The sequence below is a fragment of the Aquarana catesbeiana genome, linkage group LG05 (assembly GCF_042186555.1).
Source record: "Aquarana catesbeiana isolate 2022-GZ linkage group LG05, ASM4218655v1, whole genome shotgun sequence".
Lineage (NCBI taxonomy): Eukaryota > Metazoa > Chordata > Amphibia > Anura > Ranidae > Aquarana > Aquarana catesbeiana.
The window spans coordinates 241,001,604-241,025,017 of record NC_133328.1 but is presented as its reverse complement, the minus strand read 5'-3'; the positions used below and the strand labels follow the sequence as shown (position 1 = coordinate 241,025,017).

At 42.1% G+C, this 23,414-nt stretch overlaps 1 protein-coding gene across 4 annotated transcripts in view; it reads right to left on the bottom strand.

Annotated features, from left to right (window-relative positions):
* The window catches only part of TPPP (tubulin polymerization promoting protein), a 146,608-nt gene that overhangs the window by 15,935 nt on the left and 107,259 nt on the right, over positions 1-23,414 (bottom strand). The window contains exon 6 of one of the 4 annotated variants that reach the window (XR_012244443.1): positions 16,765-16,917. The exons of the other annotated variants lie outside the window; for them this stretch is intronic. The gene's annotated coding sequence lies outside the window, so the exon portion shown is untranslated. The remainder of the gene's footprint in view (positions 1-16,764; positions 16,918-23,414) is intronic. 4 annotated transcript variants of the gene reach the window in all.

Here is a 23,414-nt window from a genome sequence, read left to right as displayed (position 1 = left end):
TTTTGCAAACATCTGAAATAAGTACCCCCAATGTTTTAATTTCTCAGGGGATTCTTTTTACCTAGATGCATTATTTTATATTTACAAACATTGAACTGCAGTCTCCACTGCTTTGACCAATCTTCCAGCCAGCAATGCCAAATAATGTTCCATGTTACAGACACATTCAAGGATATCAACCCTATTACACACCTTTGTGCCATCAGCAAAAAGACATACCTTGCCCAACAAACCTTTAGTTATATCACCTACATATAGATTAAATAGAACAGGACCCAGTACAGAGCCTTGTGGTACACCACTAGTCTTAATGGTCTTTGTTCTGCGTGAACACCATTTACAACCACACTCTGGTATCTATCCTTTAGCCAACTGCATATCAACTGAACCACCCAAGGGTTAAGTACTAGCTTGTACAACTTATGTATTAGATAATTATGTGGAACTGTATCAGATGTTTTGCTGAAATCAAGATAGGATATGTCCACAGCACCACCCTGGTCCAAAACATTGGTAATGTAGTAAAAAAAAAAAATCAGATTAGTCTGACATGATCTGCCCTCAGTAAAGCCATGCTGTTTTGGGTCCAGCAAGTCGTGTATTTTTAAGTGATCATTTATTCATCTTTTGACTCCATTAACTTGACTACAACTGTTGTTAAACTCACTGGCCTGTAATTGCTATGTTCTACCTTGCTGTCCTTCGTGGATGGGTACAATATTAGCTGTCTACCAGTCATGAGGAACTTCTCTTGTTAGAAGAGATTGATTAAAAAGATCTGTTAATGGTCCAACAACTTTATCTCAAAGTTCTCTTAGAACCCTGGAATGAATACCATCAGGGCTTCTCCTATTTCATGTGTGAGAGAGGCTGAGCAAGTGTTCAAGACCAGTGAAGTGGTGGCAAATCTGGTGAGGGGATCTTCTTTCAAGAGAGACTTGCTGCTGTGCAGCGGAGAAGCACGAGTTAATGTTGAACCCGCACCAAGATTGAGTTTTGATGAGGACACTGTGTAGCAGAAAGACAAGTGATGAAAATGAACATATTGTGTGGTGCACTAAGCCGATTAAAAATGCTGAGGTAAATAATGGGTTGATGCAGCCTGCTAAGACTGAAACAGCCTTATGAAGTTAATGAAGCATTGCCAGTGTACGGTGGTGAAAGTGTGGTATCACATTCAGATATGTCAGGGGTGACCACTGAGAGATGTGTGCCATTACCCTTAGCAACCATGACAGGTGCAACAAAGATGTCTCTGGGGACCTCAAGGAGCTCCGGGTACCTGAGGTTGGGGTTTCCCAGGACAACTGTGTGGTCGCCCTGACACGCGAGTGTGTTTTACAAGAGGTGAGAAGTACTGTACTAAGTATCCTACAGTCTCAAACTGCTAATGTGCTAAGGCAGTCTATACAAGGCAGGAATGTTGATAATGATCATGTTGAGAAGTGTATTACTGACAAGTGTAGTGTGTCAGATGGTGTTGAGCCCCTCTGTCTGCCTGTGTCTCTTTGGGCAGCTAGAGCAGTGCTACAGAGTGTTGATGACTGGAGCACAGACAGGATAGACTGGGATAGTCTGGCCATAAAGGTATTCGCGTGGTGGAAAGAAATTTCTGAAAGTAATAGTGAGGTGGACATTATTGCTGCTGCGGTAAAGAGTCTGCAGAGCCTGTAGTCATGGTTTTGTTGGCTCTTGCAGAAGTTAACCCCCTCCAGTCAGAAGGATCAGATAAGGGTGCGTACATAGCAGAGGTTTTGTCCGAAGCAAAACAGATGGGTAATGTTGAGTATCAGAATGACAGTGTACTGGATAATGACTTTGAGAATCTCAGTGTTGCTGAAAATGAGAGGATGAGTATGACACCTGCGTTTGGCAGTGCTCAAGGGGAGCTGCAAGTAGTGTCAGTTACCTATGAGGTGGAGGTCTCTAAGTGTCTCTGCCTCTCGAACCTTAGCAAATGAGCCTCTCCACATTGCTAGTAAGGGAAGAGTCCCTAAAGTTCTGTGTTTAGATGTGGGATATTTTAGAAATAACGAAGATGTTATGGGAAATGTTGGAATTGGTAAAAAAAAACCCTCTCTCTATACGCCTGCATGTGTCCTCCACAGATGGCCTGGTACTGTGTAGTGACAATCAGTGGAGACAGACGGTACAGGCAATGGTACTGCAATGTCAGTTACTTCTATGGAAAGTGGTCTCATGATTCTTGGCAAGAGTGCTACCAGGGGCTGTTTTGTGCAGAGAGCGCTTAGGGGAACTGCTAGAGAAATCAGAAATGACAGACATGTTATAAGTCTCTCCGTGCAATGGGATGAATTCCTGCTGGCATGGTCCGAGGTGCAGCTGAGCAGTGGTTGGTACATGGCGCGTATACTGTCTCACCTGCTAGACCTCATGTGAAGGAAGGGCCCAAACAGACATGACAGTAGCAGAAATTCTGTCCATTACCTGCAAAGAGGTGCAGATTAAGGTACCCGGAGACACTCTGATAGGAAATAACAGTGTTGGTAACTGACGGGAAAGTGTGTAAACCCATGTTGAATGTTGTCTCACAGTGTGCTGGGTTGCTTCCTACCGATGTGGTGCATGAGATGCACTCTAGCGCACTGTTGGACAGGTCAGAGCCATTCGTTGAAGTACCAGAGGAGTAGTGAACAAGCATGCTGTGTTTGTGTAAAAAGAGTCTACCTATTGTATATACAGTGCCTTGAAAAGGTATTCACACAAAATTTTCCACATTTTGTCATGTTACAACCAAAAAAGTAAAATGTATTTATTGGGATTTTATGTGATAGACCAACACAAAGTAGCACATAATTGTGAAGTTGAAGGAAAATGATAAATGGTTTTCCAAATTTTTTACAAATAAATATGTGAAAAGTGTGGCGTGCATATGTATTTAGCCCCCTTTACTCTGATGCCCCTAACTAAAATCCAGTGGAACCAACTGCCTTAAGAAGTTACCTAATTAGTAAATAGAGTCCACCTACGTATAATTTAATCTCAGTACAAATACAGCTGTTCTGTGAAGCCCTCAGAGGTTTGTTAGAGAACCTTAGTAAGCAAACAGCATCTTGAAGGCCAAGGGAAACACCAGACATGTCAGGGATAAAGTTGTGGAGAAGTTTAAAGCAGGGTTAGGTTATAAAAACAATATCCCAAGCTTTGAACATCTCACAGAGCACTGTTCAATCCATCATCGGAAAATGGAAAGAGTATGGCAGACTTGCAAACCTACCAAGACATGGCCGTCCACCTAAACTGACAGGCCAAGCAAGGAGAGCATTAATCAGAGAAGCAGGCAAGAGGCCCATGGTAACTCTGGAGGAGCTGCAGAGATTCACAGCTCAGGTGGGAGAATCTGTCCACAGGACAACTATTAGTCGTGCACTCCGCAAATCTGGCCTTTATGGAAGAGTGGCAAGAAGAAAGCCATTGTTGAAAGAAAGCCATAAGAAGTCCCATTTGCAGTTTGCGAGAAGCCATATTGGGGACACAGCAAACATGTGGAAGAAGGTGCTCTGGTCAGATGAGACCAAAATGTAACTTTCTGGACTAAAAGCAAAATGCTATGTGTGTTGGAAAACTAAAACTGCAGATCACCCTGAACACACCATCCCCACCGTGAAACATGGTGGCAGCATCATGTTGTGGGGATGCTTTTCTTCAGCAGGGACAGGGAAGCTGGTCAGAGTTGATGGGAAGATGGATGGAGCCCAAATACAGGGCAATCTTAGAAAACCTGTTCGAGTCTACAAAAAACTTGAGACTGGGGCGGAGGTTCACCTTCCAGCAGGACAATGACCTTAAACATACAGCCACAGCTACAACGGAATGGTTTAGATCAAAGCATATTCATGTCTTAGAATGGCCCAGTCAAAGCCCACACCTAAATCCAATTGAGAATCTGTGGCAAGACTTGAAATTGCTGTTCACAGAAGCTCTCCATCCAATCTGACAGAGCTTGAGCTATTTTGTAAAGAAGAATGTGCAAAGATGGTAGAGACATCCCCAAAAAGTTGCAGCTGTAATTGGAGCAAAAGGTGGTTCTACAAAGTATTGGCTCAGGGGGGCTGAATACAAATGCACTCTCCTCTAAAAGGCATTGAGTGTGTTAGACATATTTCCTGTTTTCAAACATTTATCATGTTTGGTTTTTATTTAGACAGTTTATTTTACCTATATTCAGCAGTCTGTTTTGATTTCTTTGATTTTTTTGCTTGGAGCGATATGTATTTGCACTATATATGCAATTATGATAGAACGGTATGACAGTTTGTTTACCATAGCTGCTATACTCCCTGATATACTATTATGAATCTCAATATAATTTTTAAATTGAGTAATGATTCATATTCTCGTAACTAATAATCTGTTCCGGTTTATGGTAATGTGTTTGCGGTCCAAGCTGAGTAGGCTAACACCTCCATCTAGCTTCCAGTTCCGGTTGCTGTGAATGCGTTTGCGTTTCAAAGCAAGCTGATAATCATTTCCTGTTTCCGGACTCCAATGATACATTCTTCTTGAAGTGTATACCGCGTCATCACACCGACGCTGAATGACGCGACGGTCATGTGACCTATACCACTGACGAACACTTCTGAAGAGGTTGATTGGAGGACGATACAGAGGCTTGGTTCCCTATCCTCTTCTCTATCTGTGATTAGCTTAGAGTCTGTCACATGACACGGATTACCCGTAAACCCGGAAGTCACGCCGCACAGGTGTTCTGAATTGATTTTTATGATTTCTTATTACATTTTTATATAAAGGGCAGTGGGTGGCAGGTTAGCCTATACCCCAGTTGAAGTCTTAGCAGACGAAACGCGTCGGGTGTTTTACGCCATCATAGCCACCTCATTTACTGCGCTAATCCAGTTCAATTGAAACAAATTTTTGCCTCTCGTTTTTTATTTATTGAAAATATTTTTATCAATAAATCTTTTCCTGTATTACAGGATTTACACCATGTGGAAGCCTTGTTTCTTTATCTTTCCCATATTACATGTGGGGGGTTGCTGCTAAGAGAGCGGTATCCGGCGGAAGACCCCAGCCTATTTCTGAATTAGTAACCTGACCAAGACAAAAAAACACAGGAACAACGGGTCCATCTCCAGCCCTTCCAGGAGTGTCGAAGTCGTGAGGCTCTTCCTGCCTATCCGGCACCCTTCCAGGATTGGAATCATCTTTAACCCTACCACTCAGACGGTACAAGCCTGAACGACTCACCGCCAACGGCTAGTGAGTCCAACATTTCTGGTAAGGGCATTTCATTTCTTCCAGTTGAAAGTGTGTGTCTTAAAGCGGGAGTCCGGCGACCAATCTTTTTTTTTTTTTTTTAGGTCATTGAAACACTTAAACACTTTGCTAACCCCAAAATAATACTCAGTTTGGGTGTAATATTTCCGCCTCTGTCTGTTTTGGTACTGAAGAATAACTTAAAAAATGTGATGCTGGCTGTTTACATCTTGCTTGTGGGCATGTGAAGCCCACAAGTATTGATTTCCTGGATGCAGTGAATGCTGTTCATTCACAGCTTGTTCACATGCATGATCATTGTTTCCCGCACTGAATCTTGGGAAGCCTGACACTAAGCTCCCAGGAGACAGTGCGGCGCCGGGGAAAGGCAATAAACACGCCTACTCCCATGGGAGGAGAGACAGGAAGTGCCACAATAAAGTACAATATAAATGTAATTACAGCGATAAAAATTTTTTCGTGCGGCATTTGAACATCTATGCAATTAACTGAAGGGGGTAAGAATAAGTTAAAAATTTGAGTGGAACCCCGCTTTAAGAAGATCTGGCCCTGGATGTTGGTATATCATGTACCAGGCTGTGCAGGATATAAATAGAAGTTTTGAACATCTTTATTCTCAAAGAACTGTCAACCCTTAGAGACTTTTTAATCCACATAGCTCCAACAGCCATTCTATTATCACTGTGTATCAATCCTGTGTTTACAGGTATAGTCACATGCGGATTTGTCTCTATAGGCCTGCATGGATATGGTGGTACAACATCTGAGATTTCCCATTTATTTGGGTCTAGTCCTTTTTATGTGTTGATATACTGCTGTTTTTATGCTTTATTGTATTTTTTTTTTATATTTTTGGATATTCTCTAACGAGATATACTTACACTGTTTACAGACATTTACTTATATGCGAATTTTGGTAACACTCATGCTTGATTTTGAGTGCACAGGCGTGGAGGTGGTCTGCACACTTGTGAACCCTTTTGATATCATTTTCACACCCCAGATGTGAATTTTTATTTTAGTTATAGCGCTACACTTTGTTGTTTTTCTACACCACATGTTTCACATATTTGTGAAACAATTTGGAAAACCATTTATCATTTGTCTTCCACTTCACAATTGTGTGCCACTTTGTGTTGGTCTATCACATAAAATACCAATACAACAAATTTACGTTTTTGATTGTAACTTGACAAAATGTGGAAAATTTCAAGGGGTGTGAATACTTTTTCAAGGCACTCTATCTATACATATACAGTGGGGACGGAAAGTATTCAGACCCCCTTAAATTTTTCACTCTGTTATGTTGCAGCCATTTGCTAAAATCGTTTAGGTTCATTTTTTTCTTCAGTAATGTAGACACAGCACCCCATATTGACAGAAAACACAGAATTGTTGACATTTTTGCAGATTTATTAAAAAAGAAAAACTGAAATATCACATGGTCCTAAGTATTTAGACTCTTTGCTGTGACACTCATATATTTAACTCAGGTGCTGTCCATTTCTTCTGATCATCCTTGAGATGGTTCTACACCTTCATTTGAGTCCAGCTGTGTTTGATTATACCGATTGGACTTGATTAGGAAAGCCACACACCAAGACCTTACAGCTCACAGTGCATGTCAGAGCAAATGAGAATCATGAGGTCAAAGGAACTGCCTGAAGAGCTCAGAGACAGAATTGAGCTATCGGGGGAGAAGAGCCTTGGTGAGAGAGGTAAAGAAGAACCCAAAGATCACTGTGGCTGAGCTCTAGAGATGCAGTTGGGAGATGGTAGAAAGTTGTAGAAAGTCAACCATCACTGCAGCCCTCCACCAGTTGGGGCTTTATGGCAGAGTGGCCCGACAGAAGCCTCTCCTCAGTGCAAGACACATGAAAGCCCGCATGGAGATTGCTAAAAAACACCTGAAGGACTCCAAGATGGTGAGAAATAAGATTCTTTGGTCTGATGAGACCAAGATAGAACTTTTTGGCCTTGATTCTAAGCGGTATGTGTGGAGAAAACCAGGCACTGCTCATCACCTGTCCAATACAGTCCCAACAGTGAAGCATGGTGGTGGCAGCATCACGCTGTGGGGGTGTTTCTCAGCTGCAGGGACAGGTCGACTGGTTGCAATCGAGGCAAAGATGAATGCGGCCAAGTACAGGGATATCCTGGACGAAAACCTTCTCCAGAGTGCTCAGGACCTCAGACTGGGCCAAAGGTTTATCTTCCAACAAGACAATGACCCTAAGCACACAGCTTCACAACAACTCTGTGACTGTTCTTGAATGGCCCAGCCAGAGCCCTGACTTAAACCCAATTGAGCATCTGACAAAAAAGGCGACCAACTCGCCTAGGAAGGAGGAAAAAGCCGTGCCACATCCAATATATCAGTAACATAAAACAACAGGTTCCCCTAAGTGGACTTTCCCGGCACTTGCACAGAAGTAGAAAATATAGGAGTATAAACTAATATGAAGTATAAAAGAATATTTTATTTAATAAAGAAATACATTTGTTAAAAACAATGTGGATATCCTAGGTAGCATAGTGGTAATACATAATAAACATAATAAACATCAAACAGTAAGCAATGATGGGGTATACAGAGAGACTCTTTTCAAGCCCGACGCCTTTCGGGGTACTTAATATTTTTGGGTCCTTCTTCAGGGGCATGATTGAAAAGAGGAGTTCATCTGAAAGAGTTTCATTGATTACACTGAAAAGGAGAATGTTTACAGGTTCGGCTGGCCACGCATCCCAGCATCCGGCATGTAGGCGCTCTACATGCCGGATGCTGGGATGCGTGGCCAGCCGAACCTGTAAACATTCTACTCAAGGGGCGCCTCTCTCGACCCCAGTATATCGCTTTGGCTTATGCGCGGCCGGGTCGGGCAGGATAGGTGAACTGGTACATCCCCCTGTGGAGACTGCTGCTTACTAACATCTAGCTCCTACCGCCTAAGAACAGCACCTGTACCCACTATACTACAACTGCCCACCATTCCATCTTGCCTTTTCATGTGGTCTTTTTTTTAAAAATCTCCTTTTCAGTGTAACCAATGAAACTCTTTCAGATGAACTCCTCTTTTCAATCATGTCCCTGAAGAAGGACCCAAAAATATTAAGTACCCCGAAACACGTCGGGCTTGAAAAGAGTCTCTCTGTATACCCCATCATTGCTTACTGTTTGATGTTTATTATGTTTATTATGTATTACCACTATGCTACCTAGGATATCCACATTGTTTTTAACGAATGTATTTCTTTATTAAATAAAATATTCTTTTATACTTCATATTAGTTTATACTCCTATATTTTCTACTTCTGTGCAAGTGCCGGGAAAGTCCACTTAGGGGAACCTGTTGTTTTATGCAATTGAGCATCTGTGGAGAGACCTAAAAATGGCTGTCCACCAACGTTTACCATTCAACCTGACAGAACTGGGGAGGATCTGCAAGGAGGAATGGCAGAGGATCCCCAAATCCAGGTGTGAAAAACTTGTTGCATCTTTCCCAAAAAGACCCATGGCTGTATTAGATCAAAAGGGTGCTTCTACTAAATACTGAGTTAAGGGTCTGAATACTTAGGACCAAGTGATATTCCAGTCTTTCTTTTTTAATAAATCTGCAAAAATGTCAACAATTCTGTGTTTTTCTGTCAATATGGGGTGCTGTGTGTACATTAATTGAGGAAAAAAATGAACTTAAATGATTTTAGCAAATGGCTGCAATATAACAAAGAGTGAAAAATTTGAGGGTGTCTGAATACTTTCCATCCCCACTGTAGATCTATATCTATCTCTATCTACATATAGATCTATCTCTATCTAGAGATATAAATTATATCCCTTTGCTCAGTATTTAGTAGAAGTACTCTTTTGATCTAATACAGCCATGAGTCTTTTTGGGAAAGATGCAACAAGTTTTTCACACCTGTATTTGGGGATCCTTTGCCATTCCTCCTTGCAGATCCTCTCCAGTTCTGTCATGTTGGATGGTAAACGTTGGTGGACAGCCATTTTTAGGTCTCTCCAGAGATGCTTAATTGGGTTTAAGTCAGGGCTCTGGCTGGGCCATTCAAGAACAGTCACGGAGTTGTTGTGAAGCCACTCCTTCGTTATTTTAGCTGTGTGCTTAGGGTCACTGTTTTGTTGGAAGGTAAACCTTCGGCCCAGTCTGAGGTCTTGAGCACTCTGGAGGTTTTCGTCCAGGATATCCCTGTACTTGGCAGCATTCATCTTTCCCTCGATTGCAACCAGTCGTCCTGTCCCTGCAGCTGAAAAACACCCCTACAGCATGATGCTGCCACCACCATGCTTCACTGTTGGGACTGTATTGGACAGGTGATGAGCAGTGCCTGGTTTTCTCCACACATACCGCTTGGAATTAAGGCCAAAAAGTTCTATCTTGGTCTCATCAGACCAAAGAATCTTATTTCTCACCATCTTGGAGTCCTTCAGGTGTTTAGCAAACTCCATGCGGGCTTTCATGTGTCTTGCACTGAGGTGAGGCTTCCGTCGGGCCACTCTGCCATAAAGCCCCGACTGGTGGAGAGCTGCAGTGATGGTTGACTTTCTACAACTTTCTCCCATCTCCCGACTGCATCTCTGGAGCTCAGCCACAGAGATCTTTGGGTTCTTCTTTACCTCTCTCTCACCTCTCTCACCAAGGCTCTTCTCCCCCGATAAAAACAACAAAGTGTAGCGCTAATGATGTGCCCGGTGCAATATATAAGTGAAGCTAAATGGCACTAAATTTAAAATTGAATAAAATAAATCAGATGATATACACAATTGTGTGCAAAGTGAAAATAAAGTCCATGAATAATGATGAATGTGAATATATTCCCAGTCAATATACGAGGAAATCTTGCAAACAATGAATGTATATAATTGTGAAGAGAACCACCACCGGGTGAACAGGAGGCTTACCGGATTGTTTGAACACGCTAGAGCATACGCTCTGCATGTCAAACAGGCTTGGGTATGGTAAAAACAACAACAGTTGTTCTTTTTTGGTCTGCTCCAGGCCACCTGTTTATTGCAGTTGACATCTCTACATGCCTGTGGATTTCTGAGCTCCGGTCTGCATGTGATATTGCATTTTCCGTGGTTCCATCTGGCTGACATCTGTGTACACCTGCCTGACGATACTGATCCAGAGTCCATTTTTACCATACCCAAGCCTGTTTGACACTCAGAGCGTATGCTCTAGCGTGTTCAAACAATCCGGTAAGCCTCCTGTTCACCCGGTGGTGGTTCTCTTCACAATTATATACATTCATTGTTTGCAAGATTTCCTCGTATATTGACTGGGAATATATTCACATTCATCATTATTCATGGACTTTATTTTCACTTTGCACACAATTGTGTATATCATCTGATTTATTTTATTAAATTTTAAATTTAGTGCCATTTAGCTTCACTTATATATTGCACTGGGCACATCATTCTTTAGCGCTACACTTTGTTGTTTTTATTTAGTATACCATTTTTTCAATGTGGTGTGTTAGCTGCTGATCTTGTGAGCAGTGCAGAATTACTTAGTTTTATTTCTTCTCCCCCCATAGCTCAGTTTGGCCAGACAGCCAGCTCTAGGAAGGGTTCTGGTCGTCCCAAACGTCTTCCATTTAAGGATTATGGAGGCCACTGTGCTCTTAGGAACCTTAAGTTCAGCAGACATTTTTTTGTAACCTTGGCCAGATCTGTGCCTTGCCACAATTCTGTCTCTGAGCTCTTCAGGCAGTTCCTTTGATCTCATGATTCTCATTTGCTCTGACATGCACTGTGAGCTGTAAGGTCTTATATAGACAGGTGTGTAAACCATCTCAAGGATGATCAGAAGAAATGGACAGCACCTGAGTTAAATATATTAAATATATGAGTGTCACAGCAAAGGGTTTGAATACTTAGGACCATGTGATATTTCAGTTTTTCTTTTTTAATAAATCTGCAAAAATGTCAACAATTCTGTGTTTTTCTGTCAATATGGGGTGCTGTGTGTACATTAATGAGGGAAAAAAATGAACTTAAATGATTTTAGCAAATGGCTGCAATATAACGAGTGAAAAATTTAAGGGGGTCTGAATACTTTCGGTCCCCACTCTGTGTGTGTGTGTGTATGTGTGTATATATATATATATATATATATATATATTACACATATACACACACACATATACATATACACACACACACACACACACAGACAGTTGTGCTCATAAGTTTACATACCCTGGCAGAATTTATGATTTCTTGGCCATTTGTTAGAGAATATGAACAATAACACAAAAAGTTTTTTCACTCATGGTTAGTGTTTGGCTGAAGCCATTAATTAGCAATCAATTGTGTTTACTCTTTTTAAATCATAATGGCAACAGAAACTACCCAAATGACCCTGATCAAAAGTTTACATACCCTGGTGATTTTGACCGATAACATGCACACAATTTGACACAAAGGGGTTTGAATGGCTATTAACCGGTTCAATACAGGGCATTTTCACCCCCTTCCTTCCCAGACCAATTTTTAGTTTTCAGCGCTGTCGCATTTTAAACGACAATTGCGCGGTCATGCGACGTTGTACCCAAACAAATTTGACGTCCTTTTTTCCCCACAAATAGAGCTTTCTTTTGGTTGTATTTGATCACCCCTGCGGCTTTCATTTTTTGCGCTATAAACAAAAGAAGAGCGACAATTTTGAAAAAAGAAAACACAATATTTTTTACTTTTTGCTATAATAAATATCCCAATTTTTAAAAAAAAAAAACAAATTTTTTCCTCAGTTTAGGCCGATACGTATTCTTCTACATATTTTTGGTAAAAAAAAAAAAATCGCAATAAGCGTATATTGATTGGTTTGCGCAAAAGTTATAGCGTCTACAAAATACGGGATAGATTTATGGCATTTAAAAAAAAATGTTATTTATTTTTTTTTTTTACTAGTAATAGCAGCGATCTGCGATTTTTTTTTTTCATGACTGCGACATTATGGTGGACACATCGGACACTTTTGACACATTTTTGGGACCATTCACATTTATACAGCGATCAATGCTATAAAATTGCATTGATTACTGTATAAATGTGACAGGCAGGGAAGGGGTTAACCACTAGGGGGAGACGAGGGGTTAAATGTGTTTCCTAGGGGAGTGATTCTAACTGTAGGGGGTGGGGACTCACAAGGGGAGGAGACCGATCAGTGTTCCTCTGTACTGGGAACACAGATCGATCTCCTCTCTCACAGATCCACAATACTGCTCGGTTAACGGGCAATCGCGGGTGCCCGGCAGACATCGCGGTCGCCGGGCATGCACATCAGGTCCCGAGCAATGCGGCGGGCGCGTGCACGCCCCCTAGACGGCCGGGAAGCCCAGGACATCATATGACGGCCACCCAGGATGGGAGATCCTATCTGTGGCCGTCATATTACTATACGCGGTGTCACGGAACGTCACACACTCCGCTTGAGTGCTTCCGTCAGTATACCGCTTCCTAAGTTCTGTAACATGAGTCCAATGGATCTGGCTATAGGAACCCCCAAGAACTAGACAACACCAGTCTTGGAGTACATCAGGACTAACTCTTTATTTGAGATCTCACACAAATTTATACAGCAGGATGATTCAAAGCTAACCTAATTAACATGAGCTAATTTACTAAAAAATTTACCCAGACCAGATGACTCGGAGACATGACCTGTAGGACACAGACTTGTGGGCACCGGGCTTCACACAGTAGTATAAACACAATAGCAGGAGCTAATTACAATTAACAATACAAACAACAATCTCCCCCCCTCCTCAGCCTAGTCATCAACAGTTCGTATAAAACAGGAAAGGGATATAAAAAGATATCCAAGAAATTTAAAATGCCAATCAGCAGTGTTCAAATTCTAATCAAGAAGTGGAAAATGAGGGGTTCTGTTGAAACCAAACAACGGTCGGGTAGACCAACTTCAGCCACAACAGCCAGGAAAATTGTTCGGGATGCAACGAAAAACCCACAAATAACTTCAGGTGAAATACAGGACTCTCTGAATACATGTGGTGTGGCTGTTTCAAGATGCACAATAAGGAGGAACTTGAAGAAAGATGGGCTGCATGTTCGAGTCACCAGAAGAAAGCCATTACTACGCAAGTACCACAAAGTATCCTGCTTACAATACGCCAAACAGCACAGAGACACGCCTCAAACCTTCTGGCACAAAGTCATTTGGAGTGATGAGACCAAAATTGAGCTTTTTGGCCACAACCATAAATGCTACATTTGGAGAGGAGTCAACAAGGCCTATGATGAAAGGTACACTACCATTCCTACTGTGAAACACGGAGGTGGATCGCTGATGTTTTGGGGATGTGTGAGCTACAAAGGCTCAGGAAATTTGGTCAAAATTTATGGCAAGATGAATGCAGTATGTTAACAAAAAATACTGGAGGAACATTTGCATTCATCAGCCAGGAAGCTGCGCATGGGACGTACTTGGACATTCCAACATGACAATGATCCAAAACACAAGGCCAAGTCAATCTGTCATTGGCTTTTGTTATGTCTTTGCAGTGATGGTGAGAACCCCCTGCATTGGAAGAACTATCTGTATAACTTATCAACTTGCTTTTAAATAAAGGTGGGCTGCAATGACCTATAATACAGTTTTGGACTGACACAACTCATTGTATGACTGTTACACTGGTACCCAATGCATGTCAACTGTACATGTTCTCGGATTTCGATATTGTCCAACTTAACCAAATGGATGTTTCTCAGCTTGTATAATACTATCGCTCCCTTGTGCTTTATTTCTCCATGCCTTTAAACTGGAGCACTTAGCTCACTGCCATTGTACGATGTTTTACTCTCAATAAAATCCTTGTAAAAGAAAATCTAAAACTTATAAAAGTACTGATAGGACAAATTAGACTTTAGGAGGGATAAAATATTTGATTCAACAGGCAGCATGGGGAGTGGTAGATCTTGAAGCAGAAAAGAATTTGGAGATTCAGTTAGGCAGGCCATACGCGATTCGAACCATGTATGTGCATGCTGAATGTACCAAGTTGATGGATCGATCAACTTGGGTACAACCAGCATGCCGGGTTTTACCTGCGATTATCGCTAGCAGCTGCTATAGCCGCTAGCAATAATCACCGTCTTCTCCCAGCAGGGACGGCTCCCCCCCGCAGGGAGAAGACAATGGCCCGGCAGGAGGGATTTCCACATCAGCACTGTCTGTGTTGATGGGGGAATCAAGCTATTTTGCTGTCACCCCTGGTTTCAGGAAAGAAATTTACTCTGTGCATGGCTGGCCTTAGTGATGTGTCGTGTGTCAACAGCAATATATAATGGTAAAAGAAAAGGGAGTTTGAAGATGCATGTGATACATGCCCTTAAGAAGAACTACATGTGGAGGCAAGGCAAGAACATATGACAAAAAGAAAAGATGATTTTTACATAGTTAACCTGATTAATCCATTTCAATTAATTACATTTCTCTGTTAAATGATTGGGTTAAATGGCACCTTTATGTTTTAATAAAAACATTTCTATATGTTTGGAAGTGTTCTCCAAAGAACTAACGAAGACTGATGGGATGATGGCATCAAGAAGCAATAATACAAAGGAGAGAAAGGCATTCAATGAATTGCAAATAAAAACAGGAAGATTATTATAAAACCTAGCGATAAGAGGGGGAAATTCTGTTCTTACAGAGAATTATTATGTAAGAGAAATTAAAAGTCAACGAGCTAATGGAAAATGTTAGAAGATTAGGGAAAACACATTTTTAGAGGTACAGGGGGTCCCCTAGTTACAAACATCCGACTTACAAACGACTCCTACTTACAAACAGAGGCAGACAACAGGAAGTGAGAGGAAATCTACCCCTAGGAAGGGAAATTCTCTCCTGTAAGAGCTATTATGGGGAAAAGGTACCTCCACTAATGCTTTATCACCAAGGCTTGTTTCCACAACAACCCAAAATTTTAAAAATCCAATTGTCATTGGGACAGAAAGTGAGGTGAAATCTTCTGAACAGGGGCACACACAGCAAAACAAATGTTACAGGGGTGTTAACCCTTCCCTATGCTATCCAAAAAGCTTAAAAATAGTTTTTTTGGCTGGAGCTACACTTAAAAAATGTACCTGTTCCGACTTACAAACAGATTCGACTTAAGAACAAACCTATAGTCCCTAACTTGTTTGTAACCCGGGGACCCCCTGTAGTCTGTCCACTTAACCAAATGTTAGATTGGATGTATGTGGACGGCAATACTCAAAAAGATAAATGAGTACATGAGGGTGTAGGAATATAACATAGGTATATTTTATGTGTTCCCAATATTACATAAAAATAAAGATGCTCCTCTTTGTCACCCAATACTTTTGGCAATCGGTACTTCCACCCATAGAGTGAAAGAGTATGTAGTTAGAATGCTTTATTATTTTGTAGCCTGCCTTCCAACATATGTTCAGGACAGTAAAGATATTCGGAAAGTGCTAAACTAGACTTAAAGTGAATGTAAACCCACTCTCATCCTTTCTAAACTACTGCCATAGTGGTTATCTATAAGGATATACATGCCTCCTGCATGTATCCTTACCATGTCAAATGTCTCCCCTCTGTCTGTTATGAGACCAGAAAAACTGCAGATTCTGTGGGTGGGTCTGTTGTCCGGAGCTCGATGGGTGGAGTCGTGATGTCAGTAGACTCCCCGCCCACCTCTAAACTCCCCTTGTCAACATGCATTTTCTCCTGGGTATTTCTTACACTGAAATTCTGCTATGATCACTAACATCCAGTCAAAACCCAGAAAAGTCACCACATGACTTCAGCATGCCCAGTCATGCTGAGGTGTGGAGCAGCCAATCCTGGGAGAGCTGGAGAAGAAAGGAGGAGGGGATCTGAAGTACACAGAATGCCTCTCTCATGTTCATGCATGATATATGTAAATAACCTGTTACAGCAAGGGGGAAGAACTGACTCCTATTTCTCTGTGTGTCCATTTTTATCCCAATAAAAGAAAAAGAAGACTGCTCAGAGCTGGATTAACTCTTTATGGCAAGACTGGGCACAGATGACATGAAATCCTATACTGTACAAGATTGCAGGCCTTAATTAGAAAAAAAAAATGGGTTTACGTCCACTTTAATTGGAGCAGTAAGATTTTCTGGTTTCAATTGGTTAGTATTGGAAAATTATTATTTTTAATTGTGGGTAAGTTCTACGGACAAATAGGAGGAGTATCTGTGGGAGCCTCGTGCACATCTGCTTACGCATGCCTTTACTTGAGGTATTGGTAGGAAGGTGCTGAGGGACATGTGTGAGTTTGGGGCACAGGTAGCCCAAAAGCAAAAGTATATTGATGATGATGTGCTGGTCATGTGGAGGGGTAGTGAACTGGATTTTGTAATTTATTTAAATGTAAAAAAAAAAATATGGATTCTAATTTAAAAAACTTAAGTCAGAGATGGAGTTTTTGGATCTTAGGATAAAAAGAAAAAGGTTTATAATTACGACCTCCACTTTTTATTAGGCAACAGCAGAAAACGCTCCTCGCCACACGACCAGCCATCATCCCCTTTCAACTGTTCAGGGGTTTCGATAAGTCAATTCCAAGATGTACATTAAAATTGTAGAGACCAAATGTGATTTGAAAAAGAGGTTTGTGACCTAAAACAGAAATTCAAGGAAAGGGGTTACAACCATAACACTATTAGATCACACGGTAATAGAAAAACTATACAAGAGAAAGTTTATTAAAGTTCCAAGAAGGAGAAGAAAGAGGAAAACAAAGTTTAAGTATTTGCACAATATGATTCCCACTGGGCACAGTCATAGGGGCTATTAAAAAGGTATATGAATTTATGAGATGAGATTATGAAGGCATGCCTGAACAGTCCCAATTTTGAGGAACCAATTGACTGAAGTGAGAACACTGCTACAACTAGAGAAACACTGCTAAGTAGAGGAAAGCAAAATGGGACATAAAGGTGTGACCACTGTTCAGTTTGAACAGTTAAGTATATGGCGCAATCCCTGGAATGTTAGCATAAGAAGCCCCAATAAATCTAATTTAAATAACAAGTGGGATATTTTGCAAAGAAGAATGGGCAAAAATGTCACTCTCTAGATGTGCAAAGCTGGTAGATACATCCAAAAAGACTTGCAGCTGTAACTGCAGTAAAAGGTAGTTCTACAAAGCATTGACTCAGGGGGGCTGAATACAAATGCCCACCACACTGTTTACATATTCATTTGTAAGAAAATGTTGAAAACCATTTATCATTTTCTATCTATACATACATACACATAGTTGTGTTCATAAGTTTACATATCCTGGCAGAATTTATGACTTCTTTTCCATTTTTCAGAGAATATGAATAATAACACAAAAACTTTTTTCACTCGTGGTTAGTGTTTCAAGGCACTGTATATGAAAAAAGCACTGTATGGGCAGCTCCTCCCAGAGACAGAAAAGAATCTCTGAAAAACAACAAAGAACACACAGAGGGGCGCCTCTAACTGCAATATTGTAACACAACTTTACTAGAGCAGCCAAATAAACACTCACATTTGTTCCATAAAAGTGTGCTTCTCTAATAACTTCAACTAGAGGATCGCCTGGGTTGGTTGCCAGCAGCCGTTTGCAGCATCAGGAAATTTTAAGCTGGGTGACTGCTCATTAGCTGTAAAGGGAAGACATCCACAACCACCGTGGAACTGGAAGTGATGTCACAACCGAAGGACAATCCTGTTGCTCTGCTAACGCGTTTTGAAGCGCCAATCAGCTAATATCTCTGGTTTGAGGAAGGAGCTGAGTGACGCTCTGAAACATGCTATCAGGGCAACAGGACCGTTCTCCGGGTATGACCTCACTTCTGGTTCCGCACTCCAAGGTGGTTACGGATGTCTTCCCTTTACAGCTAATGAGCGTTCACCTGGTTTAAGCTTTCTGATGCTGCGAGCAGCTGCTGGCAAACGCCCTGGAAGATCCTCTAGTTGATGTTATTAGAGAAGCACACTTTTATGGAACAAATGTGAGTGTTTTGTTTGGCTGCTCCATTAAAGTTGTATTACAATATTGCACTTAGAGGTGCCCCCCTGTGTGTTCCCACTGTTCAGTTTGTCATCTGGTACATAGAAGTACATTTTTTTGAGGATAGTAACGGTCAGAAAAGATGCTCAGTAAGATCTTTTATTAATTTTGACACCACACAAATGGTATCTATATGGTATAGTAAGCTATGTAGATTAATGTATATTGGTAAAATTGAAGCTTAGAATGTTGGAACATTTGAGAGAAATAATAAAAAAAATAGAGTTCCTAATCCTTTAGCAGAAAGCATGTAGCAAAATCAAGAGGGAAATCGTAAAAGAGTAATGGATTTACAGATTGAACATTTCTCAATGTAGAGGTGATTGGACTAAATTTGATATATAAATCAAACTCCTTGCTGTCCAAGGAGTTTTAAAAGAATTAGAGAATTAAAATTGGTGTTTTGTAGAAAACACATGCAGCTCCAGGTTTTCTACCTGGTTCAGCGAATAGATACATGACTGTTGCAATGTCCCACAGTCAAAATGAGATACATTGAGGTTTATTTACTAAAGCTGGAGAGTGCAGTTCCAGGTGAAATAATCAACTAATGTCTGCTTAGGCTTATGAAAAATGTTTCCTGGATTTGATTAGTCACAATTGTTTGATTTTATAGTGTTTGGTGGGTGGAGAGTGAATATGCACGATTTTCTCTGAGACACAATGCATCATTGCTTTGAGATGACAGACCTAGAGATCGTATGACTACTAACAGGCTGGTGGTGAGAGGAACCCTCACACCAGAAAATCTCAACTTTTACACATATCTGACCTGTGAATACCCTTCTATATAAGTATGGAGCCATGGAGAATGGTGTTCACATATTTGAAAGTAGCTGTGCGATACATACAGCTTGCTATGGGGGCACCCGAGCCGAGCCACTGCTCAGTGTGTCCATTCAGACACGGAGCTGCAGTTTGGCCCTGCCCCTCTCTCTCCTCATTGGCTTACTGACTTTGACAGCAGTGGGAGCCAAAGGTGCCTCGCTGCTGTCTCAGCCAATGAGGGGCAGCTGAGACTCTCGTGCAACATCGCTGGATAGAGATGGGCTCAGATAAGTATTAGAAGTGCTGAGGTGAGCTGCTGCACTCTAAAAAAAAGTTTTATCTATAAAAAAAAAACTTCTGACTTTAGAACCACTTCGAGTGGAGTCTTTAAATGTATCTAATGATGTCTAATGGAGGGGGGCGGAGCTAGCAACTGGCACGTGAGCAGCACTGAGCTGGAGCTCCGTGTAGGACAACAAATCCTTTAGTCATCCTGGGTGTCAGAGACACAGATTCTCCACACCAAAGCTTCCAGTACTCCCTCTGCACCTGGCGAGCGCCCATGGAATCCTCGGCGGAGCGCCTCTGTCAGTATGCCTGGGGATCTCAAGATGGCGGCGGCCATGAGGCAGACGAAAGAAGCCCCAGCAATACACAGCAGAGCAGAAAGGACCGACCCCCCTCTCGCTCTGGCAAGGTAAGCCCGCTGCCTCCTAGAACTAAAGGATTGAGAAGAGGACTCTCCCTGGAGGGGCTACCACAGGAAGAACTGGGAGACATAGTGCCAGATGTGGGGGAGGGGGAGCCATCTCTGAAACAGATCATGGAGGCTATATGTACCTGCCAGGCCACACTGACTGAACACATTGATGGAATAAGGGCTGAGATGTCATTTTTAAAGAATGATGTACAGACCATTAGAGAAAGGGCTACTGAAGCTAAACAGAGAATTAGTGACCTGGAAGATGTAGTCCGCCCTCTGGAGCATAAAGTGCAAAATATACATTGTGAAGTGGGTGCTCACACAGATAAGCTTAGTGACATGGAAGACCGCCAAAGGAGGAACAATATTCGCCTGGTTGGTTTCCCTGAGAAGGCAGAGGGCAAACAACCTGAAGACTTCCTTGAAATGTGGTTTAAGGATAATATGGCGGATGATACCTTTTCAGGCTTGTTTGCCATAGAGAGGGCCCATAGGGTCCCATCAAAACCTACCCCTCCTGGATCTCACCCACGTCCAATGATAGCCTGTATCCTACACTTCAGAGACTGTGAAAATATCCTCCGTGCGGCCCGCACTATGGGAGATTTGCAATATAATGGAAATCGAATTTCAATATACCCCGACTTTTCTGCAGCTACGCAGAAGCAAAGAGCCAGCTATGTGCATGTTAAGAAAAGGCTCAGGGATCTGCAGCTGGCTTATAGCATGTTGTACCCAGCAAAGCTGAGAGTGGTCGATAGGGGAAATGTTTCCTTCTTTAATTCTCCCACTGAAGCCTCTCACTGGCTGGATGCTAGGGGGCGCCCTAGCCCTGAAGCCAGACGCTGAGAGGAAGACACACATCCTTTTGACCTATGCTTCTGCAGTTAAAGCAGAGTTCCACCCAAATTTTGAACAATATCTGTATGTATTCTCTTCCTTGCCTAGATGCTGACATGCCGTTTAAAAAAATTTAAATCGCCGTAATTACCTTTTATTTTTCTATTCTTCTTTGCACTTCCTGGTTCTCCTCCCGTGGGAGTAGGCGTGTTTCTAGCCTCTCCCAGACTCCTGGGAGCTAGTCTTCCCAGGATGCCACTGAGCATGTGCAGGAACGAGCGGTGAATGCTGGGAGCACAGCATTCACCACATCCAGGAAATAAATGCTTGTGGGCTTCAAATGCCCACAATGAAGATGGAAACCGCCTGCAGTGAATAATATAAGTTATTCTTTCCGACGAAATCTGACACAGGTGGACATATTATACACAATATGTGAGTATGTAATGCTGAGAAGAAAAGTTTGTGAATGAACTAAAAAAAAAAAAAAAAACGATAGATAGGTGGACCCCCGCTTTAACCTTACCAATTTACTTTTGTTTATCAGCCCTGAGGCTTAAGATTGTGTTCTTATGCTCTGATACTACAGTTATACCGTGCCTTGTCCTACATGGTCCTACATGTTGATTAAACATACATTTTGCTAAGTTTCTCTTGGATGCAGGAGAATCTTTCTTTCTATTATTATTTCTTGGAACTTTTCTTACTCCCCGGATTGCACTACTGAACTGTGTATTGCCAGGAACAGATCCTTTCAAAATCTTCTCATACAGAGGACGGCAAAAGTTTTTGTTTTGTTTTGTTTTTTCTCCTCCTTTTATCTTTTTTCTTCCTTTTTTGTTTTGCTGGCACTGGCTACAGATACTGTTCTCCTAATACATGCAGGGAGGGTGTGGGGTGTTGATAGGTCTGGACGTTTTTGCTTTTTTTTTTTCTTTCTCCGCAAGACTCACTGCAGGTTGATAAGTGGTGGGCCCCCTCCCTGCTAAAGACCTATAACCCCAGAGGTTGATCACGACCTATGACCCCCTGAGGCCGTTTATTATTGTTATAGTTAGGGTTGTCTGGATACCGATACTAGTATCGGCACCCATACCGAGCATTTGCCCAAGTATTTGTACTCGGGCAAATGCTCCCGATGATACCTGGAAGTCAGCGGTGATCGGCGTGTGGGGGAGTTACAAGCTCCTCCCCCCCCGCGGCTTTCAGTGACATACAGCGGTGATCGGTGCTTGTAACTCCCCCACACGCGATCACCGCTGACTGTCACCACATCCTCCATGCCCCCTCCGTTCCTCTGTCCCCCTCCGCTGTCCCCCTCCGTTCCGCTGTCCCCCTCTCCTTCTCTGTCCCTCTCCGCTCTCCCCCTCCGTTTTGCTGCCCCCCTCCGCTGTCCCCTCCATTCTGCTGTCCCTCTCCTTCTCTTGTCCCCTCCGTTGTGCTGTCCCTCTCCGCTCTCCCCCTCTGTTGTGCTGTCCTCCTCCTCCTTCCTTTGTGAATGGACAGAGTCAGCTGACTCTGTCTATTCACATAACTGAAACATTGTAATCTCCTGTGATTACGATGTGTCAGTTTATGAATGGAGAGGAGCCACTGTCTTCTCTCCATTCATTTTCAGTGCAGCTGAGGCTGCAGAGAAAGGGACTGGGGAATGTCTATCAGTCTCTTTCTTTGTCTCAAGGGGGAGATATCGGAGGTCTGTTAAGACCCCTGATATCTCACCAAAGCCCCCCAACAGGGCTGAATAAAAAAAAAAACACATATTGCAAAAAAGAATAAAAAAAATATTATTGTAAAAGATAAAAATTGTAAATAAAAAAAAAAAACAGACACCGTTCACCTACCTCCCCCCCCCCCCCCCCCCCCCCGAAAAAAAGAAAGCATTGTTTAAAAAAAAAAAAAAAAAAAAACCACTGTCACGTGACATTAAAAAAAAAAAAAGTATCGGTAATCGGTATCGGCGAGTACTTGAAAAAAAGTATCGGTACTTGTACTCGGTCCTAAAAAAGTGGTATCGGGACAGCCCTAGTTATAATTATGGGATCTGGGCGCACGGCATGTTGGGGCTGTGTGCAGGGTGGGAAGGGAAGTTATGCTTTGTTGGTTAGTGCTGTGTGCTGCTGTCTCTCTCTGTTCTAGTACCACAGATTGGAGTGGCTGGCCAAAGACTGGTTGGCCAAGGCTCTCTCGGGAGGTGAGCTCTGGTATCGTTGCTCTATCAATGGCGGGTAAGATAAATATATTGTCATGGAATGTCTGTGGTATGAACTTGAAGATAAAGAGATCCCTTGTCTTTGATTTTATACGAAGGTATAAACCCCATATTATCCAGTTACAGGAGATGCATCTCCAAGGTTCCAAAGTTATGGCATTAAAGAAAGCTAACATTATGAGAGTCATACACGCTGAATATTCAACGTATTCTAGGGGAGTGGCCATCCTGGTTACTAAGAAAGCAGCGGCACAAATTATACAGGTCAAATCCGACCCCAATGGTAGATATGCCATATTAGTATGTCAAATGTTTAATATATGTTTAACCCTGGTATGTGTGTATGTTCCACCGCCATTCTCCTTCCAAGTATTAGAAAGCATTCTAAATGAAGCTGTGAAGATAGCACAGGGCCCACTGCTGTTGATGGGCGATTTTAATGTGGTGTCGGATGGGAATCTTGACAGGCATGGATGTGCGTCTGGCGTGCGCCACACCCTTTCATCCTGGTTGGACAGCTACTCTCTCACGGATGTGTGGCGTCGTAA